An 8,352-nucleotide genomic window follows, 5' to 3' on the forward strand; every position below is an offset into this window, starting at 1 on the left:
AACTCATCATAAACACACTATTCCATATTCACGTCAACATAACGGCATTCCTGAATGAAAGAATCTCACTTTTCTCAATGTTGTAAGATGTATGTTGATTCATTCGGGGTTATCTCGTGTTTTTTGGATTGAAGTTACTTTGACAACAGTATTTATTTAGAATCATCTTCCTAATACTGCACCCTCTGGTAAGATGCCCATCACAGCATGGACATGTGACATTCCTTCTCTATCTCATTTTCGAACCTTTGGACGCATTGCTTATATTCATGTTTCCAAAGAAACACAAAAAAGGCTTGATGCTCCTCGTCTGGAAGTTATTTTTATTAAATATTTTGACACTTCTAAAGGCTACAGATTCTATGACCCTTCCTTCAAGAAAGTAATTGTGCATTGTGATGCTACTTTTAACGAACAGCTTATGGGAGACTCATGGTCCATGGATGATTATGACGATACTAAATCATTGCTTCACGCTTTTTCATTTCTTTTAGATGATGAAACTCTTCATATAGAGCAGCTTTTCTCTTCACAACCATCCATTCCAAACGTTGCCAATGATGATATTGATATTTTTGTTGATTTGCCTATTGATTTTGAACATGGCTCATGTCATGTTTATGACATGGCTCATGTCATGTTTATGACCCGAGGGATTCACCATGGAAAACATACCGCACCACGTAAGTGCAGGGGAGGGGGGTTTTTTTACAAGTTACATAAGCGTATAAGTTAGGATAAGGCCCCCAATAATTTATCTTCAAAGCTTAAAAATAAGGGAGGGGGGTATCATATTTATGGGGGGGGGAGACTTACACGGCTAGAACACCTATACATGGTACCACCTAGCCAACCACATTGCTACCACACGTACAAGAGGTACCACAGTTCTCTTGGAGGGAAAGTGCCAGCCATTAAGAAATAGGAACCATTGCTACTGTCTAACAAGGTGGCTACCCTTCATGTCACACTATTAGATGTCTGCCCCAATAAGCACCACTTTGGAAGCTAGTACTTGTGGAGATGCAATTATAGGTAGCCACCTTTGAGATCATGCTCATATGATACCTACAAGTATGCACAGGCCTGAAGTTGTACTGGTATTAGACTAATTCTACCACAAACACAACTACCTCTATGTTAGGTGCCTACCCATATGTTACCTAGGAAGATGGTAATAACAATGCACATTCTCAGCCACACACAGATACCATATGTAAATGAGCAAAATGACCTACTTACCAAACTTTAAGCATCCAGGAGATGTGTCGCCCCCGCTGTCTACAAACATTAATTCCTTGATATTATCTGGGATGAGACGACCACAACTTGCAGCCAAGCATTTTCCCTCTCTGCCAGCAAGGTTGGAAAAACAATATATGTGGTAAGCGTGTCTGCAGGGGAGTATGAACATGCCCAACACCTCTTTGTCATACATGAGCAAGCCACATGCGCTGCAGCTATCAAGCACCTACGATATCTCAACATTAGGTGGTGGTACTTTGGGGGGTGGAACCTGCAAATGAACCGGGATTTTCCTGTGTTGCATGGCGTTTACAAAATCGACACAAGCATTCAGTATGCGGAGAATTTCTTCATTCATCTCAATTTCCCTAGTAATCTCAAGTAACGTTGCACTGCAGTCATCATCCTCCACCTCATCTTGCAAGGTCTCTAGCATCATTTTGAGCTTGAAGACCCGTGCCTTCTCCCTTTCCACATTAGCATTGTTTGCCGCAGATGATTGCAGCTCCCCCAATCAATGTTTGGCTTTAGCAAGGTGCATTGTCACACTATTTATGATTGACATTGCCCCCTCATTTCGATGCACATTTGCCTGCATGGCATCTTGTCTTTTACACGCTTCATGGTATTGCGTTAATGCCTTTGCTTGGCTGAGTACCACAGCCATTCGAACATCATCAAGTTCACGAAGAGACAAATTTCCAAGCCTTGAAAATTTGGCCGCATTGTGCAAGCCAAAACCCCTATGGCATCCCCATCATCTACATTTGTAACCATGGTCATGCGCCGCGAGCTCTACGGTGCACTTGCGGAGTGGAACGCTGCCCATCTCTGTTTCTTCAGCTGCAACTTGATAGATTCCATATTGGCTACAATGCTCTCAGCAAAAGTGGCCCAATTCACAGCCCCTCTCAAATGTTCATAGAGGAAACCCTTGGAAAATTCCTTTGTTACCTCCATACCATAGTTCCCAAGAGGCTCTTGGTACACTGAAGTGAACATGGAGTAAAATTTGCTCCAGAATTCCTTCTTAACAAACCTACATTTGACTTTGCTGCCTCTCTTTGGCACCTCAATAAACACTTGCAGCCAGTCTTCATCTGAAAAATCCTCCTCATTGAGGAGCCTAGGATCTTGTCCAACACAATTAAGCTTATACACCTCACGGGCCTCTGCTTTTGTCATGCAAAACTGGCTCTTCCTCTCAAAGTTGACATGAGGAGGCTGCCACCTAGACATCGGTGCAGGAGAAGCGGGGGTTCCGACGTTTTGGTCTGATCGGGAACGACGAGCTTGCCTCTCCTCTACAGCAGGTGTTGCATGAGTAGGATTTGGCCTTCTCTTCTTCACCATGCGTGTGTCATGGTCCTCCCCCTCAGAAGTAGAGGATGCATCTCTTTTGTTTGGAGAAGCATGCACGACGTGCCTGGGTGGTGTCTTCCTCACCAGCTTGCTCTCCTTCTGCATGGCTTCTTGCTCCTGAGACCTATGCCCGTGTGCCTTACTTTCTTTCCCCACCTGCTCCTTGACGTGCTGTGGAGAGGACTGAGTCCGTTTGGTGCGCGACAGTAGCTCCATGCCCCCAGCTCTCCGCGTCATAATTCCCCCGCTCGTGGCTATTACAAAGGGGCCCAAGCCACTCAAACTCACTTTTTAAAAAAAGACACTAATATGTATATATTGAAAAAAAAACACCCCCCATGTTCTCAAATTCGGTACTACAAGTGACCTCCACCACTTACAAACTTAGGTAGTAACATGAAGTGGCTAGCCCCCAAAAATCAAGTAGCTAGTGTACCACCTTAGCATGCATATACCTGGAGCTTAATCCTCAAAAATTTGACTAAGAGTATGACCTCCCACTTATGCTTGCAATTAGAGATTTAATCTGGCTATAAGGATGTTTGATGCCATCGACTCTCCTAATCTCCTTCCCCTGCCAAACTTCTTATCCTGTTTCAATCTCCTCGATCCTCTTTGCCTAATCCAAAGAGAAAAAAAGATTGGCTTGGTCCTCCCTTGTGGTGCCCTTATTAACCTTCTTATGATCGTCAAGGTTGAGAGAGAGAGAGAGAGAGAGAGAGAGAGAGTCCACCTTAATTGAGAGAGAGAGAGAGAGAGAGCATTGAGCTCCTATTCCTTAAGACTGCCCTTGCCTTTCTTCTTCTCCTTCCCTTCTTTGTCGAGCTCCAATTCTCAGCTCCTCTTTCTCCACTTCTCCTTGCCAAAATCCCGCTTCGCCAAGCCTTCCTCGTCTCACCTTGCCGAGCTCCAACTCCTTCGCTAAACCTTCTTCTTCCTTTTTCCTTCTCTCCCCTTTGTTACCTTATCTAACACACTTTCTATCCTCATCTCCTTACCTTCCTTGCTAATTAAACCCCCCCTCTTCCCCCTAAGAAACGACAGCGAAGGCCTCTTGATGACGTGGTAGCGAGTCGGATGGACAACGCGGAAACCACCGGGACCTGGTTCCAAAAGGAGCGACATGGCAGCCATGGAGAGCAAATGAAATTCCGCTTCATGCTCGTGCTCATCCAAGCCCTGCAGAGCCTGGTGCGAGCGGATCTTCCTCTCCCTTCCATCTCTTTTGCTACATGCACCATCATCATGTATTGTTTTCCCTTCCCTTCACACTTCAACCATGTTTAAATGAACTGTGTGACCATTTCATGGGCGGTCATTTGTGCTTTTTGCGCCCATAGTGCCTCATTGGGTGGGTGGCCCTGAAAGGGCACCATATTTGGCATGCACTTCAACCAAAGCAAAGAATTTTGAGAGGCCTCTTCTAAGCAGCTGGTGAAAACAGCTCAATGCTTGCCTACCGCTACAATGTAGACCTTGCAACAGTGAACACATTCTAAATGATGACATTTTGGACAAGAAACCTTCAAGAACTTCTTGTGCATTTGTAAGGGTACCACATTTGGTATACATATTGGTGATCAAAGCTTCACCAAGGCTTTCATTTTCCCTTTGCTGAAAATGTCATCGTGAGTTTTTAACTGCCCATATAAGCATCTTGTATAATGCCACATGGCTTAAAAATGCAAGTATAGGTGATTATTTTTGCCGTAAGGCATTCCCTTCTCATTAGAGTAAAAAAATTTCCAAGTTTATTTGCCACAACCATATCAGAACTTGGCAGCCTTTAATAACAACATCATCTCAAATTCCAAAATTCATCTGGCTCAGCCGTGCCGACAACTGACACCGGCCTCAAGCCATATTATCTCATCAATCCGGACTCAATTTGATGAGTCTTAAATCCCTTTAGACTTCTCAAGTTGTATAGAATACATACAAAACTTGCTGAGGCTGTAAAAATCCCAGATAGCACATTGGCCGAGACGATCGACCTGGCACGGAATTGGCCCTTGGGGAAACTTAAACTGCCAATATCTCGGCAACTAGAGATCTGATTGCCAATCTTAAAAAACCGATACGTTCCACAAAGTGAGCACTTTAGGCCCATGCATTCATACCAACTTAACCCTTAATTAGCAGCTGCCCAATTTGGTCCAGATCTGCAATCGACTTGAACTTCAAACTGACATAACTTCCTCATTGTGTCTTTAATTGAAAAACCATAAAGACAAGCTTGTAGTGCACCTTGAGCACTATAGTTCTAGCCCATAAAATTTAATTTTTAGTCACCTTAGCCTACCCACTTTTAGCATAAAAACATCAGTTCTGGCCCCTTAAAGCCGCATATGTGGCATACATTTAACATTAAACTTGGCCTGTTAACAAGCCCTGATCGTTGCTCAATAAATGTGTAGGCTTCAAAAAAGCTTAACTTTCATTTCTTTGCTCTTTTTCTCATCATGGAAGCGGAGCAGCACGACAACATGTCCCCCAACAACATGGGTCCATAAACAAGGCTACTTGGTGCAGGAGTGTAATGAATGCATACCATGTAATGATGCCTTTTATGTTCATGATTTGCAACCTTGATTAGAAGGCGGAAAATATGGACAAAGTGTGGATGACATGGTAGTTAGTCCAGCAAAGTCTTGAAAATCTTGAGGAGCTAAAAGAGTCAGTAGTTGAGAAGGAGTGGTGACTACCATTCTTTGTCAAACAATGTTAGCGGGTCGCCGCGATGGACGTTTGCAGCATAGCTCTTTTGTACTAACATAATGTCAATATGCAAGAAAGCGACTTGGGATGGGGCACGGAGACTTAATGAGAGTGTCAATCTCACCAAAGTGAACTCAGGGGCTACTCGTTCTACAACAAAAGCAAATCAACCACTTCCTAGTCAAACAATCAGTATGCGTCCAATCTCACCACTCTAGGTCATCACGCCTTTTCGGCATCCAAACAAATTCACAACTCCACAAAACTTAAGGAGAGGTATCACAACACTTAAGGGCTCAATCCTACCAAGTTATGTCACCATATGGGAAGGTACATAAATCACAATCCATCAAAAAAAAATGTGCAGAAAGCTGAAATAGAAGTACTTGAAAAGGTCTTCCTTAAGCATAGAAACACTTATCCATGGTCAAAACATCAAAAAACAACCATTTTAACCTCCAAATCAATGCATTTAGCTCACAAACAATGCGTCACAAATAACTTAACTTCTTGTCGCATCAATGGCAGTGCGATCATCTCGTGCCCATGATTCTTTACTACCTCATCTGGAGTGATCATGAGGAGGGCAGTCGATTCCAGCATCTTCAATTTATATTGCATATAAGCCTTGTGTGAAGGGTCCTTTACTTCTCAGATCCAGCGCTGAATTTCATCCCTCGTCGACTCCGAACTGGATGTCGTGGCTGGATCTGCAGATTCCTGCCTACCTCTTCCAATCCTGGTAGTGGACACCTCTGTTTGATGAGCTTCAAACGTGGATTGTTCGAAGCCTCCTCCATGCTCAAATTCCCTTGGGGCTTGCTGATATTTTGGTTGATCTGCTCTCAGAGCTGCTAATTCCCCTTTTGCCTCAACCAATTGCCTTTTTAATCCGTGATTTCCTCATCCTTGGCCTGTTGGAGGGCCCTATGACCTGCCGTCATGATTTGTCTGTCATATTTCTCTTGTTTCAGGGCTTCTTTCAACTCTTGATTTCTTGACTCAAGGAAGTAGATCTTGCAGTCGTCGTGGAGAAGGAGGGGGTCTCTTGTATGGCCAAGAGCTGAGTTAGAGATCTGCTAACCACCGCATTAGAGCCTTGTAGCTTCTCATTTTGTTCTCTTTCTCTGGTTAGCTCCTCCTTGAGACGTTGCTGCTCGATCTACAATGCAGAGTTTGCCTCATTGAATTGTTGCACTTCCTTGTAATAGCAGGCTGCATTCTCATGTTCTCTCTGCAACTCCGATTGTGCCTGGAGTTGTACCTTTGTTAGTGCTTCGATTTGTTGCTTTAATTGCAAGGATTCTGTCGTTGTTCTAGAAGCTTCCTTCTTGCTATCTTCTAACTCCAGCTCTTTACACATTGATTTATGCACATGATGCGTTATAGTCACACATGTGCATAAAGAAGCGCTTTTCGTTTCACGTCATAAAAGCGGTAGAAATACTGTTTTGGTCATAAATCACAAACCATTATGAATCAGCCCGAACCCTTTATACCATAGGTAAAACACATCATTTAGGACAATTTCTCTCTTATGTGTCATGTGTAAAACAGGCACGAGTTAAGAGATATGGTAAAAAACAGATTGCTACCCACTACACAACCAAAATTTTTGACTCCAGGCTCCATGGAGAACTACTATATAGATTCACGGGATGGACAAACCCACTTAACCAATTGAAAATCTTGATAAAATGTGATGATAAATGAATTTAGGTCTCCGTTATCACTTCAGAAATGCGAGTTATTAATCACTCTATTATCAGTTTTACCTACACACGTAGGAGTGCTATCAAAGGGAGATACCATATGACGTCGTGAGTTAACCGAGCCATTTTGATTGTTCTATGGTTTGTTTTGGTGAGTTGATTACAATTATTAGATGTGCCTAAACTTACATGAGAGTATATGGTTAAACATTCCGAACCGCATAGGCAGATATGAATAAAGTGACTTTCTTTGGGGGGTTATCATTTGTTGTGTGAGTATCATATGGTCAATGTGACGTGATGGAGTGATAGTCTATATCATGGAGCTGAACTTTATGCATTGGCTTGAGTTCAAACACTACAACGAATTTTTGTTACCTCTCCTCGAAGGATACATTGCTATCCGGAGAAAGTTTGGAGTAAGGGAATTCAATCTAACTCCTGAGTTTTTTACCCTCAAACTTTAAGTGAGAGGGCAGGTCTTTGATCAAAGTTAAATCTTTGAAGAACTCATAAAATGCGTATTGCTTTTATGCACGAGATATGCATGTGTCTAACCAGGACAATCACTCTCGAGTATTTATGAGAGTAGGATCAATTTGAAACATTGTTTTTTGAGATGAATTGGTTTGCTCAACCATCCAGAAGGTCAACTATTGATCTCATATCCGGTAGTTCACCAAAAAATTACCTGCTATTGCGGGTAGGACGGCAGAAAGGAAGGAACCATTCCGAGCTTTCAACCAAGAAAAGCTCTCACTGAGCTTATGAACCAACACCCCCTACCTGGTCAGGGAAGACATGGTAGTGCTTTTCGCACGAGAGAGAGAGAGAGAGAGAGAGAGAGAGAGAGAGAGAGAGAGAGAGAGAGAGAGAGAGAGAGAGATACCTCATTCATTTGATGTAGGTTTCTTAGTGATGTAGATGCAATCTTCTTGCTGTTGAGATGTAGAGAGAAAGATGAGACCAGAGACACTCCATGTACACTCCCAAAGCCTGATTCATTTTGAGGACGAGATACATGTATATAGGTGAGGCCAAGTTGAGTAGAGTGAGCCATATATAGCTCCAACAGCCCCACTCAAACAAAGATCTCTACCTTTGGATGAAAAAACTCTTGGGGAGTTCAAGGGAAAAAACAAAGCCCCTATACAATGTGAAAATATGAACCCACAATGATGATGTGAAAGTGAGTTGTATATCTATGTACAAAAATACAAGTGACTCAAGGATCATAGTGTGCAAGTGTGGAATGTACATAGTGCATGGTAAGAAAACCCGTTGACGAGGATAGTCATAGCCATGTCTGGTTTTG

General features: G+C 42.9%; 1 pseudogene; it reads right to left on the reverse strand.

The window, feature by feature from the left end:
• Positions 1 to 1,759: 1,759 nt before the first annotated feature.
• Positions 1,760 to 2,823, reverse strand: LOC147442545 (uncharacterized; annotated as a pseudogene).
• Positions 2,824 to 8,352: the final 5,529 nt, after the last annotated feature.

This window comes from Adiantum capillus-veneris, chromosome 14 (assembly GCF_014529385.1).
Source record: "Adiantum capillus-veneris isolate H3 chromosome 14, ASM1452938v2, whole genome shotgun sequence".
In the NCBI taxonomy this organism is placed as follows: domain Eukaryota; kingdom Viridiplantae; phylum Streptophyta; class Polypodiopsida; order Polypodiales; family Pteridaceae; genus Adiantum; species Adiantum capillus-veneris.